General features: G+C 46.6%; 1 protein-coding gene and 1 pseudogene across 3 annotated transcripts in view; one reads left to right on the top strand and one right to left on the bottom strand.

Moving 5' to 3' along the window:
- PHF20 (PHD finger protein 20) overlaps positions 1-16,442 on the bottom strand; it is a 190,115-nt gene extending 173,673 nt beyond the window's left edge. For 2 of the 3 annotated variants that reach the window (XM_023220549.1, XM_023220551.1), the window contains exon 1: positions 12,663-12,764. The gene's annotated coding sequence lies outside the window, so the exon portion shown is untranslated. Of the gene's footprint in view, positions 1-12,662; positions 12,765-15,513 lie in introns of those variants that run through there. The other variant, XM_023220550.2, reaches the window with a different exon arrangement.
- Positions 14,910-14,998, top strand: LOC111548256 (annotated as a pseudogene).
- Positions 16,443-19,553: the final 3,111 nt, after the last annotated feature.

Genomic DNA, 19,553 nt, shown 5'->3' with positions numbered 1-19,553 from the left:
GGCTCACACCTGTAATCCCAGCACTTTGGGAGGCCAAGGCAGGCGGATCACAAGGTCAGGAGTTCAAGACCAGCCTGGCCAATAGGGTGAAACCCCGTCTCTACTAAAAATACAAAAATTAGCCGGGCGTGGTGGCAGGCACCTGTAGTCACAGCCACTCAGGAGGCTGAGGCAGAAGAATCAGGAGAATCGCTTGAACCCTGGAGACAGAGATTGTAGTAAGCTGAGATCTTGCCACTGCACTCCAGTTTTGCAGACAGAGCGATACTTTGTCTCAAAAAAAAAGTAAGGGTGGGACAGTGGCTCATGCCTATAATCCCAGTACTTTGGTTTTGTTTTGTTTTGAGATGGAGTTTCACTCTTGTTGCCCAGGCTAAAGTGCAATGGCAGGATCTCAGCTCACTGCAACCTCCGCCTCCTGGGTTCAAGCAATTCTCCTGCCTCAGCCTCCCAAGAGTAGCTGAGATTACAGGCATGTACCACCATGCCCAGCTAATTTTTTGTATTTTTAGTAGAGATGGGGTTTCTCCATGTTGGTCAGGCTGGTCTCGAAGTTCTGACCTCAAGTGATCCGCCTGCCTCAGCCTCCCAAAATGCTGGGATTACAGGCATGAGCCACCATGACCGGCCAATCCCAGTACTTTGGAAGGCTGAGGCAGGAGAATCACTTGAGCCCAAGAGTTTGAGACCAGTCTGGGCAACACAGCAAGACCTCGTCTCTACAAATAATAATAAAAAAAAAAATTAGCCAAGCATGGTGGCATACACCTGTAGTCCCAACTACTCAGGAGGATGAGGCAGGAGGATCCCTTGAATCCAGGAGGTTGAAGCTGCAAGAGGGCTGTGATTGTGCCACCGCACTCCAGCCTGGGCAACAGAGTGAGACTCCTTCACAAAGAAAAAAAAAATGCAAGAGTCTTTTTCTTTGGCATACACTACTGATAAAGTTATAGATGAAATACAAACTAACAAGGCCCACTGAAGGGCCCATGGAGGAATTTTACACACATTTTCTGAGAGGAATAAAACAAAAGTAATAATGGTAACATATACTCAACTCTTCATAGATCATCCAGCCAGGAAAACTCTATAAACTATGTTTTCTTTTTCTTTTCTTTTCTTTTCTTTTTTTTAACATAGGCTCTCGCTGTAACCCATGCTGGAGTAGTGGCAGGATCATAGCTCACTGCAGCCTTGCACTCCTGGGTTCAAGCAATCCTTCCACCTCAGCTTCCCAAGGAGCTGGGACTACAAGGTATGCACCACCATGCCAGACTAATATGTTTTTTAATCTTTTTTTTAGAGATGAGGTTTCACTGTGTGGCCAGGACTGGTCTCAAACTCCTGGCTTCAAGCAATCCTCCTGCCTTGGCCTCCCAAAGTGCTGGGATTGCAGGCATGAACCACTGTGCCCAGTCAAACCAGGTTTCTTTAATTTCCTTTATAGATTAGGAAATGGAGGGAAAGGATAACATTTACTGATATTTCCAATGACTGATGTCAGACAGTTATGATAACACTTAAGTGAGGAAACAGGCTCATATAGGTTGGATAACTTGCTAGGCTGGAAAGTTCTGCCTCCAATGTGCATAACACAGTGAAAGGTTCACAAGGTTTAAGCCATATGCCCAAATTACATGTGGCCCCAAGAGAGTGGCAAATACAGGCACTCAAACTCAGGCATTCCACCTCCAAATCCTGCAACCTCACCACCACATACCATGCAGCCTGGACATGAAAAGCAGCCTCTTAGTCAGGCGCAGTGGCCTGTAATCCTAGCACTTTGGGAGGCCGAGGAGGGTGGATCACTTGAGGTCAGGAGTTCAAGACCAGCTTGGCCAATACAGTGAAAACCCATCTCTTCCAAAAATACAAAAATTAGCCAGGCATGGTGGCATGCGCCTGTAATCCTAGCTACTCGGGAGAGTGAGGCAGGAGAATCGCATGAACCCAGGAGGCAGAGGTTGCAGTCAGCCCTGAGATCATGTCACTGCATTCCAGCCTGGACAACAGAGTGAGAATGTCTCAAAAAGAAAAGAAAAAAAAAAAAAAAAACAAGAGGCCGGGCGCGGTGGCTCAAGCCTGTAATCCCAGCACTTTGGGAGGCAGAGACAGGCGGATCACGAGGTCAGGAGATGGAGACCATCCTGGCTAACACAGTGAAACCCCGTCTCTACTAAAAAATACAAAAAACTAGCCAGGCGAGGTAGTGGGCGCCTGTAGTTCCAGCTACTTGGGAGGCTGAGGCAGGAAAATGGCTTAAACCCGGGAGGCGGAGCTTGCAGTGAGCTGAGATCCGGCCACTGCACTCCAGCATGGGCAACAGAGCGAGACTCTGTCTCCAAAAAAAAAAAAAAAAAACAAGAAAAAGAAAAGTGGCCTCTTTAAATTACCTTGCCTTTAAAAACTGCAGATGTCTAATTATCATATAGGTCACAGCATGACCAATTTCCTACTCATCAAAGCACATTAGACAGAATTCAATACTCCACGGAACCAAGGGACAGTCAAGCAACCCAAACCAGTCATGCCCAGGAGCCTCAAAAAAGGCAGAAAAGTATTCAAAAACATGGAGACAGAAAGTAGAATGGTGGCTGCCGGGGCTGGGAGGAGGTTCATGAAAGAGGGAGTCAGTGTGTAATGGGTACAGAATTACAATTTTTATTTATTTATTTATTTATTTATTTTTGAGATGGAGTCTTGCTCTGTTACCTAGGTTGGAGTGCAGTGCAGCAATCCTGACTCAGTACAACCTCTACCCGCCCCGCAGGATCAAACAATTCTCCTGCTTCAGGCTCCCTAGTGGCTGGGATTACAGGCATGTGCTACCATGCCCAGCTAATTTTTGTATTTTTAGTAGAGATGGGGTTTTGCCTGGCCAGACTGGCCTCGAACTCCTGACCTCAAGTGATCTACCCGTCTCAGCCTCCCAAAGTGCTGGGATTACAGGCATGAGCTATTGGACCCAGCCCAGAGTTTCAATTTTGAAGAGTTACGGAGATGGATACTGGTGATGGTTGCACAACATTATATATATTATATTACCGGTAAGCTATATATTTAAAAATGGTTAAGATGGCAAATTTTATATTATGTGTATCTGACCACAACAACAATAACAACAAAAATTGAGGAAGAAAGAAAAACGTAGAAAGGCAGCCTGAGCTGCGAGAACTGGGCTTCTACAATTAAAGGATATTTTGCATTGTCAAGAATGAAGGCCAGGCATGGTGGCTCATGCCTGTAATCCCAGCACTTTGGGAGGCCAAAGCAGACAGAGACCAACCTGGCCAATATGGTGAAACCCATCTTTATTAAAAACATGCAAATAAGCCAGACGTGGTGGCGCACACCTATAATCCCAGCTACTCGGGAGGCTGAGGCATGAGAATTGCTTGAACCCCAGAGGAGGAGGTTGCAGTGAGCTGAGATCGCACCACTGCACTCCGGCCTGGGTGACAGAGCAAGACGTCTCAAAAAAAAAAAAAAAAGACGAAGAAGAAAATCTTGCTCACCTGTAATCCCAGCACTTTAGGAGGCCAAGGTAGGTGGAGCACCTGAGGTCAGGAGTTCGAGACCAGACTAACCAATATGGTAAAACTCCATCTCTACTAACAACAGAAAATAAGACAGGCATGTTGGCACATGCCTGTAATCCCAGCTACTTGGGAGGCTGAGGCAGAAGAATCACTTGAACTTGGGAGGGGGAGGTTGCAGTGAGCCAAGATCGAGCCATTGCACTCCACCCTGGGTTACAAGGCGAAACTCCATCTCAAAAAAAAAAAGGCCGGGTGCCAGTGACTCACATCTGTAATCCCAGCACTTTGGGAGGCCGAGGCTGGTGCATCACCTGAGGTCAGGAGTTCAAGACCAGCCTGGGCAACATGGTAAAACCCTGTCTCTACTAAAAATATGAAAGATTAGCCTGGTGTGGTAGTGCTTGCCTGCAATCCCAGCTACAAACAAGGCTGAGGCAGGAGAATCACTTGAACTTGGGAGGCGGAGGCTGCAGTGAGCCAAGATCATGTCACAGAATTCCAGCCTGGGAGACAGAGTCAGACTCTGTCTCAAAAAAAAAAAAAAAAAAAAAAATGGGCCGGGCATGGTGACTCACGCCTGTAATCCCAACACTTTGGGAGGCAGAGGTGGGTGGACCACGAGGTCAGGAGATCGAGGCCATCCTGGCTAACATGGTGAAACCCCATCTCTACTAAAACTATAAAAAATTAGCCAGGCGTCGTGGAGGGCACCTGTAGTCCCAGCTACTCGGAAGGCTGAGGCAGGAGAATGGTGTGAACCCGGGAGGAGGAGCTTGCAGTGAGCTGAGATTGCACCACTGCACTCCAGCCTGGGCGACAGTGCAAGACTCTGTCTCAAAAAAAAAAAAAAAAAAAAGAATGAAATCTCGGGTGAGGGTGGCAAAGTGCAGGCTGCCACCTGTTTGATTTGTAGTTAAAATGACTCATTCAAATTTCTAGGGGGAAAAGCATGATAGCTACAGAGAGAGGGATGTAAGAGCACTGGGACAGGAGGCAAAGAAACCTGGACTCCAATCCAAGCCCTGCTTATTAGCCAAATGACCTTGGACAAATTACTCATCTCAGTTTCCTCCTCTGTTAGGAGAGGATAGCAGGTCAGATGTAAGGATTCAATGACATTTAAGAGAGTGCTCCATGGCGGGGCGCGGTGGCTCAAGCCTGTAATCCCAGCACTTTGGGAGGCAGAGACGGGCGGATCACGAGGTCAGGAGATCGAGACCATCCTGGCGAACACGGTGAAACCCCGTCTCTACTAAAAAAATACAAAAAACTAGCCGGGCAAGGTGGCGGGCACCTGTAGTCCCAGCTACTCGGGAGGCTGAGGCAGGAGAATGGCATAAACCCGGGAGACGGAGTTTGCAGTGAGCCAAGATCGCACCACTGCACTCCAGCCTGGGCGACAGAGCGAGACTCTGTCTCAAAAAAAAAAGAGAGTGCTCCAAAAATGCTAGCAATAGTTATCATTATTGTAAAATGCCCACATTTCCATACCAAGTTTCCACAACCTAGAAATCCCAACACCTGTGCACCTGTAGAAGCAAGAAAGGCATTGGCCGGGCATGGTGGCTCACGCCTGTAATCCCAGCACTTTGGGAGGCCAAGGCGAGTGCATCACTTGAGGTCAGGAGTTCAAGACGAGCCCGGCGAATGTGGTGAAACTCCATCTCTAATAAAAATACAAAAAATTAGCCAGGCATGGTGACGGGCACCTGTAATCCCAGCTACTCAGGAGACTAAGGCAGGAGAATTGCTTGAACCCAGGAGGCAGAGGTTGCAGTGAGCCGAGATTGCACCACTGCACTCCTGGGCGACAGAGCTAGACTCTGTCTCAACAACAAAAAAAAGGAATGTCAATCCACCAGCCATGGACTTTTTCCATATGAGAAAGAGACCTCTTGAGAGTCAGGTCTCTACTAGGACAGAGACCCCAAATACCCATCTAAGATTCCTGGAAGTCAGTCTTTAAAATCCTAGAATTATGCTCCTGACATGGAATAAACTGTCATTGAATAAAAACTTTGGTTTAGGCCAGGTGCAGTGGCTCACACCTGTAATCCCAGCACTTTCGGAGTCCCTGCTGAGCGGATCACGAGGTCGGGAGTTCAAGACCAGCCTGGCCAATATGGTGAAAGCCCGTCTCTACTAAAAATATAAAAAATTAGCCAGGTGACGTGGCACACACCTGTAGTCCCAGCTACTCGGCAGGCTGAGGCAGGAGAATGACTTCAACCTGGGAGGCAGAGGTTGCAGTGAGCCAACATTGTGCCATTATTGCACTCCAGCCTGGGCAACAAAGTGAGACTCCACTTCAAAAAAAAAAAAAAAAACACCCTTTGTTGAAATCCCCAGCCCCTCCTCTTGCTCATTCCCCAAAGTGCACTGATTCAAGCTCCACCACTCTTTCCTAAAACTGTTCTATTTACATTTAGTCACTCATATTAGGCTTCTAAAATTGTACAGGATTTCTGCCAGCTCATTAGTTCCATTATTTGGCAAAAGAGAGCAAGGTCCGGGGAAGACCTAGCCCAAGATCTAGCAAAATTGTCAAAGCATTATTACAAATTATTACATTATAATAATAAATAATTATTATAATAATTATACATTATATATAAAATATATAATAAAATATATAATTTATATATATTATCTATAAAATATATAATAAAATATATAATTTATATATAATATTATTATAATAATAAAGCATTATTACAAAAGTTTCTTTTTTTTTTTTTTTTTTTTGAGACACAGTTTCACTCGTTACCCAGGCTGGAGCACAGTGGCGCGATCTTGGCTCACTGCAACCGCTGCCTCCCAGGTTCAAGTCATTCTCCTGCCTCAGCTTCCCAAGTAGCTGGGATGACAGGCACCTGCCACACACCTGGCTAATTTTTTGTATTTTTAGTAGAGATAGAGTTTCATCATGTCTTGGCCAGGCTGGTCTTGAACTCCTGACCTCAGGTGATCCATCCAACTTAGCCTCCCAAAGTGCTGGGATTACAGGCATGAGCCACAGCACCCGTCTCAATTTTCATTAGGTTACCCTACAGTCAATAGCCTGTAAGGGGCAGTCACTGACAAAGATGGATAAGACAAAGACATCACCCTCCTTTTCTTTAGGCTCATAATCCAATCAAGGAGCTTGACTAAGCATACATTTTGGTTTAGAGAATGTTTATCAAGAAAAATGTCCCAGCTTAACCAACATAGTGAAACCCTGTCTCTACTAAAACTACAAAAATTAGTTGGGCATGGTGGTGCATGCCTATAACCCCAGCTACTCAGGAGGCTAAGGCACAAGAATTGCTTGAATTCAGGATGCAGAGGTTTCAGTGAGCTGAGACTGCGCCACTACACTCCAGCCTGGGCGACACAGCAAGACCCTGTCTCAAAATAAATAGATAAATAAAATTAATAAAAAGACTGTTTATCAAGAACAATGTAAACATCCTCCCTATTATTTCTTAGGAAGATGACGAAGGAAGAAAACTCCAGAGGTTAAATATACCTTTAAATCCTGACTTCCAAGCCCCCTCAGCACCTGTCTTTGGCAATAATCAGGTGCTCTCAAAGTACTGTTAGTTTTATTCATTTGTTAAGTTATTTGAAATACAGATTTCTTATCATTATCCTTAATAATTCTTTGTCTGGGTTTTGCGGCTGTGTGTTCCTAGAAGAGCACTTGGAAGCAACGGGGTCTCGTGCTGTCACCCAGCTGTAGTGCAGTGGTACAATCTTAGCTCACTGCAGCCTCTGAACTCCCAGGTCAGCCTCCCAAGGAGCTGGGACTACAAGCACGCACCACCATGCCTGACTACTTTTTGGTTTTTTTTTGATAGAGACAGGAATCTCACTTCATTGCCCAGGCTGGTCTTGAACTCCTGGATTCAAGCAATCCTCCCACTTTGGCCTCCCAAAGTGTTGGGATTACAGGCGTAAGCCACTGCACTCACCCAACCACAAGTAATTGTCAAATGGTATTTACACTTAGGATGCACTTTCAAACTTCAGAAAGGGAGTTTAAGTACCTTTACAATCCAGGAAGATGTACCAGGCAACTGATTCCCACAGATACAGGAGATCTTGGGGAACGGGACTAAAAACATTACATCTCACTTTCCCCAAATCCCAGCCAAAGGTAAACAACCTGCTTGCTTCCTCTTTAAATGTCATGCCACCTGCCCTGCTAATTCAAACCAAAAAACAAAGCTGTGTGGTATGGAGGAAATGAAGTCCCTTTTTAAGTATGCATTAGATAAGAGAACTGACAAGTAAATACGGGGTATATAAGGTATAGACTCCATCTTGGTAAGGCAGGGAAGTCACTAACATTGAATGGAGAACTCAGGAAGATTTCTTTGAGGATTTCAGGTAGTTCTGAATGAAATACAGCATGGAACTGGAAGAAGACATGGAGGCAAGAAGAATGCTGAAGTTGGGTTAAGAACAAGCTGGCTGCCTCAGCTAGAAAAAAGATAGTGGAAGTGACTCGGACAAGGGACTAACTGGCAGGCTGCCCAAGGGAACACATGAAAGAAATCAGATCTGCTGCAACAAGCTTCCACAGGCTACTGGGTTTCTAAGCGAGGTAGTGACCAAGATTCAGCCAGGGTGGACATTGCAGATCATCAGCCCCTCATTTTACAAATGGGGAGAAGCAGGCCCATAGCATTAAGTGACTTGCCTGAGGTCTCACAGTGAGTGGAAGAGCTGGGACTTGAGCCAAATCCAGATCAAATCCGTTACTGAATAGGATCTGACATTCATGTGAGGAATAGGGGTTGGGGGAGGACAGGGACACAAAACAGTCTAGTCATTCAGGTTTGCCCTGATTAGGGCTGGCAACAGGATCATGTGGAAGAGGGCCAGACAGGTGACAGCCAGGGAAATAGGTACAGATGCTCCAACACACTTAGAAACGAAAAACGCTTTCAGAGGTAGTCTTTGTCTCCAAAAAAAATTTTTTTTGAAAAAAGGAAAAACCCACTTGACACTTAGAATAGATTAGACATGTGGGTACAAAAGGAGAAAGATCATCATAAAGCATGATCACCATCAAAGAATATCATCTTCTCCCCAGCATTTGCCTTTCTATAGCACCCATTTAGAGAAACCCAGAAGCTTCCACTCAAGGTTGGGGCACCTACCTTTATCCTGGCTTTTCCTGGCTCATTTCCAGAACCCAGAAAACCAAGAAGGACTCTTTGGAAATTCCAACACCTGTGACCCTGCTGATCTAGTGTGTCACAGACTCCCTACTCATGGTAGGATGAAAGGTAAGGAACCAGAGAAACAAGCTGGCTATGCAGCATTTATTAGAATGATTCTATATCAATAATAATGTTCAAGTTCAAGTAAGAAATACATAACCATTTAAATTTGGCAATAGCCAGGAATGGCAGCTCACACCTATAATCCCAACACATTGGGAGGCTAAGGTGGAGGACTGTTTGATCCCACAAGTTCAAGACCAACCTGGGCAAAATGGCAAGCTCTCATCTCTACAAAACATTTAAAATTAGCCAGGTGTGGTGGCACGTGCCTGTGGTCCCTGAAACTCAAGAGGCTGAGGGGAGGATGGCTTGAGCCCAGAAGGTTGAGGCTGCAGTAAGCCGTGATCACACCACTGCACTCCAGCTTGGGTGACAGAATGAGACCCTGTCCCCAGACCTCACTTCCCCCCACCCAAAAAATATATATTTATATACAGAAACAAAACTCCTGGAGAAGTTTCAGCCTTTTTTTTTTTTTGAGACAGAATCTCGCTCTGTGGCCCAGGCTAGAGTGCAGTGGTATGATCTTGGCTCACTGCAACCTCCACCTCCCGGCTTCAAGCTAGTCTCTTGCCTCAGCCTCCCATGTAGCTGGGATTACAGTCACCTGCCACCACGCCCAGCTAATTTTTGTATTTTTAGTAGAGATGGGGTTTCACTGTGTTGGCCAGACTGGTCTCGAATTCCTGACCTCGTGATCTGCCCGCCTCAGCTCCCAAAGTGCTGGGATTACAGGCATGAGCCACTGTACCCAGCTAGTTTTGGCCATTATTTGAAAAGCTATGTGCTAGAATAACTAATTGAGTATAACTAATAGAGGGGACTATGGCCTTGTACAAACTTTTAAGGGATGTGTGTCTGGATAAAGATAAAATAAAAATATATATAAGGCTAACCACCACCTTCCTATTTTCACAGAGAAATCTTTGTCTTTGTGTAGGAAACCTCACTACTAAAAGTGTAGTTCAGTAACATCAGCATCACCTGCAAATCAGAAATGCATCCAGGTCCCATCCTAGATCTACCAAATCAGAATCAACATTTCAACAAGACCCCTGGGTGACTTATGTGTACATTCAAGTTTGAGAAGCACTGGTATAGAATACTTTAAGGGTGCACTGTACAGCAGTACACAGATAAAGTATCAAACAGCCAAAGAAAGAGACAAAGTACCTGTTCACTTTCAGTATACTATATTTTATTAGCTACTGCTCAGACAGACCTCCAGTGTTTTTTATAAATTTGGTACTTACTAATGGTCACATGATCTAACTGTGGGATCTATTTCATTTCTGGAAATAACACAACTTAGTTCTAGGGCTTTCATGCACATGAAATATAAAACAGTTTAGTTGTTCTGAAAACATGATAATGGTTAATTTTATTCAAGTCCCAACACTGAGTTCAGAGCACTTCTCCATAGGCCCCATTAATCTCTCCAGGTTTCTGGGAATATCATTAAATCCCTCGGCATCCTTAAGAAGCAGGTGCTTAGCAAACATCCAGTTTCCAAATGAGAGTCAGAGGGGCTTGATCCTGAAAGTGTAGTATTTTCCTGCCTTGTCCTACTGGTATAGCTTCTTGGACCTAAAAATCTCTCTCCTGCTGAGGCCTCATGCAGTTGCACACTCAAGTACTTCCCAAAAGGAAGAAAGGTCAGAGGTATCATTATCCCCAAGCACTTGAAATTCCAGCTGTGGAGAAATTAATCTGGTTGGGGGTTCAGGCTGAGAAGCCCTGAACAAGATCTGTAAAGGCAGAGGGAAACACAAAAGAAAGAACTATTGAGGCTCTTAAGAGACAGGAGGTCCCAGATATTTGCAGATTTTAAAGTCAGGATTGCGGGTGAAGACTGACAAGAGGATGATTGGGAGAGAAAAATATCCATTTCCCCACCGACACCCTAGGGACAAGAACAAAAAGAGTATCCAAGGAATTCCTCCAAATGACATATTTTCTTCATAAAAGATAGTAATAAAGCCAATGTAGGGAAGAAGCTTATAGGCTAGAAGCAGTGCTGGAAAAATCTGAGAGTTTTGTTTGTTTTTGTTTTCCAGCACAAGGAGATAAAGCAAAGGAGAAAACAGTATGCACCCAAATAGAACCTTAGGTCTTCTATGAAGTAAACCACCAGGAGGATTCAGAGTCTTGTGATTAACCAAAGAAATGGTTTCCACTTTGAATCCAGCGCTGGGGGCTGAGGCAGTCCTAGACTTGAGGCCACCTCCAGCACAAGGAAAATCTGTATAGCCACTACATAAACAGAACAGTTCCAGAGAAAGACAGAAACCAGAAAAATGTTTGGGGATTGGGCAAGCCAAGAGAGAAGAGATCCTGTTAGCGGAAAGATAAAAGATAGGCCTATGAAAAACAATGTGCAGGTAGCCCTTTAGGAGAGGAATCCTTCCCTGGAGGGAGAGGAGAATTCAGGAGGCGTGACTCTGGGAAGTGTGCTCTGAAAAAGAGGCCGCAGAAGCAGAGAGAAAAGTGCCGTGCTGAACAAAGATAGGCACTCGCCAGAGGAAGGAAGAGGAAATGGGTACGCTGACCAGACTGGGAGAGCACCTCAAGGGGAATGTGGCTCCAAAAATGGAAGGAAACTGAGGCATGAAAATGTCTTGGATGACAGAAAAGCTAAAAAGGGTAGGAAGCCATGCTCAAAACCACAGACCATTCGCCACCTGGAAATGAGAGGACTCAGAAAAAGGTGTGCCCCCCAAATTTAAGAAGCATCTGGAAAGTGGCTACACTCTGAGAGTTGTAGAACTAACTCGTACATTTGGGGGGCACAAAAAATAAATATACTCCCAGATATGAAAATGAGTCTCCCTCAGGAAATAAGGTAGTTTGATTTGGGGAACACGTGAAAAGTGTGTAACCCCAAGAATATAGTCTCGAGAGAAGGCAGTGAATTCCCTTATTTGTGAAACTGGAAATAAGTACCCATACACTTCAGAATTTGGACATCGTTTTCGGCCCAACCTCAGATTTGAAGGGCTGAGGAAAGGAAGTGGCCCCTAAATGTAAGAAATTCCTGAAGCCATGCTGTCAGATTTGGGAGCTGGAAAAAGGGGATTCTTCTTTGGAGTGGTGGGGATACAAGAAAGTATCCCAAAACTCTGGCTAATGGACCCCAGATCTGAAGACTCGATAACAGGGTGAACCTCTAAATTGGAACGGAAAAGCAGAATCAGATTGGAGGCCCGAAAAAAGGAGTGTGCTTCCACTTTGGGGGCTGAGGGAAGAGGGTACACCCTCAATTCGGGGGGGGCTTTAGAAATTTAGATATAATTCCAGAGCTAGAGCTTAAGAAAGGGGGTGTGCCGCCCAGTTTTCAAAACTAGAGAGAAAAGGGACACTCCCATATTTGGGGTCTTGAGAAAGGAATGTGCTCCCCGGAATAGCATAAAAAAGCCAATTTTAAAAAACGTATTCCCAAAGCACAGGGCAACAGCAGAGGCTGCTGATGAGGCTCTAGGGGCCCACACAGCTCAGGCTCGGTCCCTAGCGCTCACCCGCACCCCCAACACGGCCCGCTCCGCGCCCCGGGCCCGCACCCCACGGCCCAGCCCCCTCGGGCGACGCTGATTGGCGGCAGCCGCCGTCACTCTTGCGGGTAGCCCCGGGGATTGGGCACCGCTCGCACGCCCGCCACGCTCTCAGCAGCAGTCCCAGGGCCTCCCTCCAGGCTGGGCGAGCGGGGCCAGGCGGGGAGCGGGGCCGAGCAGGGGACCGGAGCAGCCGTGGCGTCCGTCGCCGTCCCCGCCCGCACGGCGCGCGCGCAGCGCGGGCCCGGCCCGACCCCGGCCAGCCGGCTTCGCCTCGCCGAGCCTCGCCGCGAGCTCACCTCACGGCCCCACTCCGGCTGCGCCGCTCCAGGACCAACCGACAGAAGGACTCTGCGTGCTCTACACCACGTGACCCCCGGGACGCGCCCAGCGTATCCCCCGCCCCCCACACAGACGCATCATCGCCACCACCGAGTGACGTAAGGTCCCACTGGCCCCGCCCCCTGCCCCGTCCACCCGATCACCGTGGCAACCTCCTGCGCAGGCCACGCCCACTGCCCTGACGCGCGGGAAACAGGCCCGCGCCCTATCAGGAACACGAAGCCCCTACTCACTCGTAATCACTGAGATCTCGGAAGCCGGGGAATAGACGCTATCCATCACCCGTTAATGTTGCCACCTAAATGTGTCTCAAAGCTTCCCACTTCTCCATCGAAGCGACCACCATCTCTCCAAGATGATGGTGGTCTCCCCCCTATTACTCTTCGCCGTTCTAATCCATTCTTCGTACATGGGCAGAGAGGTCTTTTCAAAACGCCATCCCCTGCTCAAAGCCCGTTTCCCTTCCTACTCCGAATTAAGTTCTAACTCTTCACCTAGACTATCTACCAGGCTCTTCAAAGTCTGGACCTGACCTGCCGCTTTCTTGTCCTCACACATCCAGCTCCCCTACATTCTCAGCGTCCTTCAACTCCGCCAGCAATCCAGGTTCTTCTCACCTCAGAGCCTTTGCACTCTTTTTCTCCCCCACTTTATCATTAACACCTAGAAAGGTTTCCAATTGCTGCTAAGGATAAGGAGCTATATTTTGCCTGGGGACGAAGGTCGGAGTTGAAGCCATCCCGAAAGAATATGAGGCCAGGAGCAGTGGCTCACGCCTGTAATTCCAACACTTTGAGAGGCTGAGATGGGTAGATCACTTGAGCTCACGAGTTCAAGTCCAGCCTGGGCAACATAGCCAGACCCCCCCCCCCCATGTCTCTCCAAGAAATACAACAATTAGCCAGGCGTGAACGTGCGCACCTGTGGCCCCAGCTCAACCTTCTGAGTAGCTGGGACTGCAGGCCCATGCCACCATACCTGGCTAATTTTTTTTTTTTAGACACGGTCTCACTGTGTCACCCAGGCTGGAGTGCAGTGGCTCAGTCTTGGCTCATCATAACCTCCACCTCCTAGGCCCAAGCAATTCTCCCACCTCAGTCTCCCTCATAGCTGGGACCACAGGTGTGCACCACCAAGCCTGGCTAATTTTTGCATTTTTTTGTAGAGATGCACTTTCACCATGTTGCCCAGGCTGGTCTTGAATTCCTGGGCTCAAGCAGTCCACCCACCTCAGCCTCCTAGAGTGCTGGAATTAACATCGTGCTCAGCCAATTTTTTTTTTTTTTTTTTTTTGAGACAGAGTCTCACTCTGTAGCCCAGGCTGGAGTGCAGTGGCGCAATCTTGACTCACTGCAACCTCTGCCTCCCGGGTTCAAGCAATTCTCTGCCTCAGCCTCACGAGTAGCTGGGATTATAGGTGCACGCTGCCACACCCAGCTAATTTTTTGTATTTTTTTTTTTTTTTTTTTTTTTGTAGAGATGGGGGTTTCACCATCTTGGCCAGGCTGGTTTTGAACTCCTGACCTCATAATCCGCCCACCTCAGCCTCCTAAAGTGCTGGTATTACAGGTGTGAGCCACCGCGCCCGACCCAGTTTTTTGTTTTTGTTTTTGTTTTTGTTTTAGAGACAGGGTTTCACTTTGTTGCCCAGGCTGGTCTCAAACTCCTTGGCTCAAGTGATCCTCCTGCCTCAGCCTCCAGAAATGCTGGAATTACAGGCCTCAGCCAGCAAATCCAGCTTGAGAAGTGCTTTTTAAACCAGGGCTGGAGACTAAGGAGGGTATTGCCTCAGTGGAGGTAGTCAGGGCAAAGAGCAGCCCTTAGGTAGAGATACTGTGGAACCAGGGACAAAAGCTTCAGCTATACTTGCTTGGGCAGTACATGTCTTCTATTAAAATTGTAACATGGCTGGGCATGGTGGCTCACGCCTGTAATCCTAGCACTTTGGGAGGCCAAGACGGGCAGATTACCTGAGGTCAGGAGTTCGAGACCAGCCTAGCCAACATGGTGAAACCCTCTCTCTACTAAAAATACGAAAATTAGCCAGGCGTGGTGTTGCATGCCCATAGTCCTGGCTACTTGAGAGGCTGAGGCAGGAGAATGACTTGAACCCTGGAGGCAGAGGTTGCAGTGAGCCAAGATAGCACCACTGCACTCAAGCCTGGGCAACAGAGCAAGATTCCATCTCAAAAAATAATAATAAAATAAAATAAAATTGCAACAATACAGAAAAGATTCACATGACCCCTCCACAAAGATAAGCATGCAAATTCATGATACATTTCATACTTTTTTTAAAAATCAGCAATTTGAGAATCAGTGCCACTCAGTCAAGTAAGTGCTCACATACAGGAAGGGCCTTCCCAAGATCCTCTGGGTTTATGTTTATTAATATGAAATTGCTCAGGTGTCAGTGGCTATGGTAGCAGACAAAGAACTTTTTGCCCCACAACCACAATAATGCCAAGAACTCCAGACTCTGTAGCCCCGTATAAATCTAGCATGTTTCTTTACTTATTCAACCAGCATTTACTTTAGAGTCAAATTCAAGATGGGCAGCAAACACCCAGAGCACAATGAGACTTAGGCCCTGCTCTCAAGGAGCTCACAGACTAGTGAAGTAATCATGGCAAGCAAAAGAGAAATACGTTACAAGGGCCCCTGAGCTACAACAGGAGTGCAGGCTTGGAAAACAAACAGGCACAAGGACAGCTCCACCAAGAAAGAGCGACAGCTGCTGCCCCCAGCAACACTGCACACCACTGCTGCGATTCAATCTTAGTATCCCTTTGTCTTTGAGTCACTCACTCAAGAGGCAAAGTCTTGGCCACCAGGCACTGTCGATTGGCCAATCTCAGGTCACATGGATGAGTCCAGCCTGCCAGGGAAAGAAGAGAGGAATGATCTGCTCCTAAGGGTACTCCCCAAGATGGGAAGTGGGGGTTGGAAGGAGACTGACACTGATCAGGGAAAAATAACTGAATACAGATATGAAAAAAGTACCTTGGGAGTTAAGCTCTTTCTGATGGAAAAATTTTCAGAAATTTGACTTACCAGCTTCTTCTGAACTGAATATTAATGGAATGCTAGCCAGAGAGCTCCAGTTTACAAGATTTTGGTCTAAAGTTCACTGAGTCCTTAGTAACATCTACCTTCTGCCTTAAGATCCTCCCCAGCATCTTACTAGTACTGTATTTCAAAACCGTAGTCCCAACCCATAACTGAGAGCTCCACAATGAAACCCTGTGTGCATCCATACGAAGTATAGGGTAGCACAAAAAGCATCCATCTGCATGGAAGAGTTGTCACTCTCCGTAGGCATCACTTTTCTTCAATATTCACTTTTTTCACTCAGTGAGATAATGTATATCTACCAACACAGAATTGTCACGTTTAAGTTCAATAATATGTGAGAAAATGTACTAAACTACAAAGTTCTATACAAATTCATTTCTACTTTCTTTCTTACTAGGTTCAGCATATTCAAAATGTTCCTAGAGAAAGAGAAGCAGAATTAAAGATCCAACATGAGATAAAATATTCAATTAGGAAACTGATCTTTCTCAACCTCTACCCAGCAAACCTCTATACTCTATCGTTATGCAACCCTCAAGCACTTACAGTGAGTCTGTTAAGGGAAAAGAGGGAAACTAAAACAGAAAAGTAAGCCCTCTAGATCTCACAGACCCCATATACTGAGTTACCACCAAACTTGAGCATGTCAGTCCCCAAAAGCAGGAACTGGGGTGTGATCTCTGCAGCACCAAGCTGAGTGTGAGAACTCAGGAAGCCGGAAACCACAGTCACAGTAGCATCTGAAAGGTCCAAGACCTTAACAAGGCACCAGAGGCCCAAGGGAAGCAGGTTGTCTTGGCCCTGGCCTGAGGTCTCTCCAGTCTGGGCTCCATGGAAAGTTGCTAACTCCTCAGGCCTTAACTGCTCTCCAAGTGAGGGAGAGGAGAATTAACTAGGAATTCCAAATTACTTCTGGCATTTTGCAAGATTACAAGGAGGGAGGGAGCAATAGGAAGGAGAGGAAAGCATTTTGTATTCCTGTCCTAGTCACTAAAAAGGCCGATAAGGCCAGGCACAGAAGCTCACGCCTATAATCCCAGCACTCTGAGAGGCCAAGGCAGCCGGATCAAGGCAGCCGGATCACTTGAGGGCAGGAGTTCGAGACCAGCCTGGCCAAAATGGTGAAACCCCATCTCTACTTAAATACAAAAATTAGCTGGGCGTGGTGGTACATGCCTGTAATCCCAGCTACTAGGGAGGCTGAGGCAGGAGAATTGCTTGAACCCAGGAGGAAGAGGTTGTAGTGAACTGAGATCATCATGCCACTGCACTCTAGCCTGGGTGACAGAGCCAGGCTCTGTCTCAAAAAAAAAAAAAGGGTCAGGCTTGGTGGCTCACTCCTGTACTCTCAGCACTTTGGGAGGCCGAGGCCGGCAGATCACCTGAGGATAGGAGTTCGAGACCAGCCTGGCCAACATGGTGAAACCCTATCTCTACTAAAATACAAAAATTGCCAGGCGTGGTGGCACATCCTGTAATCCCAGCAACTCAGGAGGCTGAGGCAGGAGAATCGCTTGAACCCAGGAGGCAGACATTGCAATGAGCTGGGATTGCGCCATTGCACTCCAGTCACTGTTACCTGTAACTTAAACATACCTAATAAATATTTCTTGTGGGTTAAAATTCTTACAAGCCTAGAGATAAAGGGAGAAGGGGAGGATTTTAGCTTCAGGGACTAAGGGAATGGAGGTTATAAAGAGGTAAATTAAACAGTCTTGGAATATCCAGGTAATCCGCTTCAGTCTCCAAACTTCTTGTAATTTAATTTTAAACAGTTAATGCTGTCGCATGGTTCAAATACCGGAAATTACATAAACGTTGTACAATACAAAGTCTCCCTGAAATTCTTGTCCCTCATTGGTCCAGTTCCAATTGGTAGACATGACACTTACTTTTTTAATGAATCCTTTGTGTCAGGATCTTGCTCTGTTGCCCAGGCTGGAGTGCAGTGGGGCGATCTCGGCTCACTGCAGAGCTCCACCTCCCGGGTTCACACCATTCTCCTGCCTCAGCCTCCCAAGTAGCTGGGACTACAGGTGCACACCATCAGTATTTGTTTACAAATATATAAGCAAACTTCAATACAGTTCTTATATTGATCCTTTAACATAGAAGGAACACTTATTCATGTTGTTGTTCACCTTACTTTTTTCGTTAAACAAATCTTTTCTTTTTTTTTAGAGAGATGAAGTCTCACTCTGTCGCCCAGGCTGGTGTGCAGTGGGGTGATCCGCCTCCCGGGTTCATGCCATTCTTCTGGCTCAGCCTCCCAAGTAGCTGGGACTACAGGTGCCCACCACCACGCCCAGCTAATTTTTGTATTTTTAGTAGAGACGGGGTTTCACTGTATTAGCTGGGATGGTCTTGATCTCCTGACCTCGTGATCCGCCTGCCTCAGCCTCCCAAAGTGCTGGGATTACAGGCGTGAACCACTGTGCCTGGCCTCATTGGACAAAACTTTTAAGGTACTCTAAGCTGGGCACGGTGGCTCACGCCTGTAATCCCAGTGCTTTGGGAGGCCAAGGAGGGCAGATCAACTGAGGTTGGGAGTTCAAGACTAGCCTGACCAACATGGAAAAACCTCATCTCTACTAAAAATACAAAATTAGCTGGGCATGGTGGCACATACCTGTAATCCCAGCTACTCCACAGGCTGAGGCAGGAGAATAGCTGGAATCGGAGAGGTGGAGGTTGCTGTGAGCCGAGGTCACGCCATTGCACTCCAGCCTGGGCAACAGGAAAGAAACTCTGTCTCAAAAGAAGAAAAAAAAAGATACTCTACCTTTTCTTATATTTATTTAGTTACTTACTTAGTTATTTTGAGACAGTCTGGCTCTGTCACCCAGTGGAGTGCAGGGGCACAATCATGGCTCACTGCAGCCTCAAACTCCTGGACTCAAGCAATTCTCCCACCTCAGCTTCCCAAGTAGTTGGGACTACAGGCACTTGCCATCACACCTGGCTACTTCATAAATTTTTGTTTGTCTGTTTTTTGAGGCAGAGTCTTGCTCTCTTGCTGAAACCAGAGTGTACTGGCATGATCTCAGCTCACTGCAAACTCTGGATCCTGGGTTCAAGTGATTCTCCTGCTTTAGCCTCCTGAGTAGCTGGGATTACAGGTGTGTGCCACCACACCCAGCTAATTTTTTTTTGTATTTTCTAAGTAGAGACGGGGTTTCACCATGTTGACCAGGCTGGTCTCGAACCCCTGACCACCTGCCTCGGCCTCCCAAAGTGCTAGAATTACAGACATGAGACACCATGCCCAGCGCAACAATATATTTTATACAATGGAATAAACATAATGTCCTTTTTATTTTGTTTTATTTTACTGCTACATAGTATTCCTTGTGTGGACATACTATAATTTGCTTAATCCGTCCCCTATTGATGGCCATGTGGGTGATTTTCAATTTTCTGCCTATGAGCTCAGCAGTTTGGGAAGCCAAGGCTGGAGGATCACTTGAGCCCAGGAGTTCAAGACCAGCGTGGGCAACATGTTGAGACCCTGTCTCTACAAAAAAATTAAAAAGGCCAGGTGTGGTGGCTCATGCCTATAATCCCAGAACTTTGGGAGGCTGAGGCAGGCAGATCACTAGAGCCCAGCAGTTCAAGACCAACGTGGCCAACATGGTGAAACTCCCTGTCCACAAAAAAAATACAAAAATTAGCCAGATGTGGTGGCTCATACCTGTAGTTCCAGCTACTTGGGAAGCTTAGATGGGAGGATCTCTTGAACCCAGGAGATGGAGGTTGCGGTGAGCCAAGATCGC

This window comes from Piliocolobus tephrosceles, chromosome 20 (genome assembly GCF_002776525.5).
Source record: "Piliocolobus tephrosceles isolate RC106 chromosome 20, ASM277652v3, whole genome shotgun sequence".
Taxonomy (NCBI): domain Eukaryota; kingdom Metazoa; phylum Chordata; class Mammalia; order Primates; family Cercopithecidae; genus Piliocolobus; species Piliocolobus tephrosceles.
This window is presented reverse-complemented; position numbering and strand designations above follow the sequence as displayed.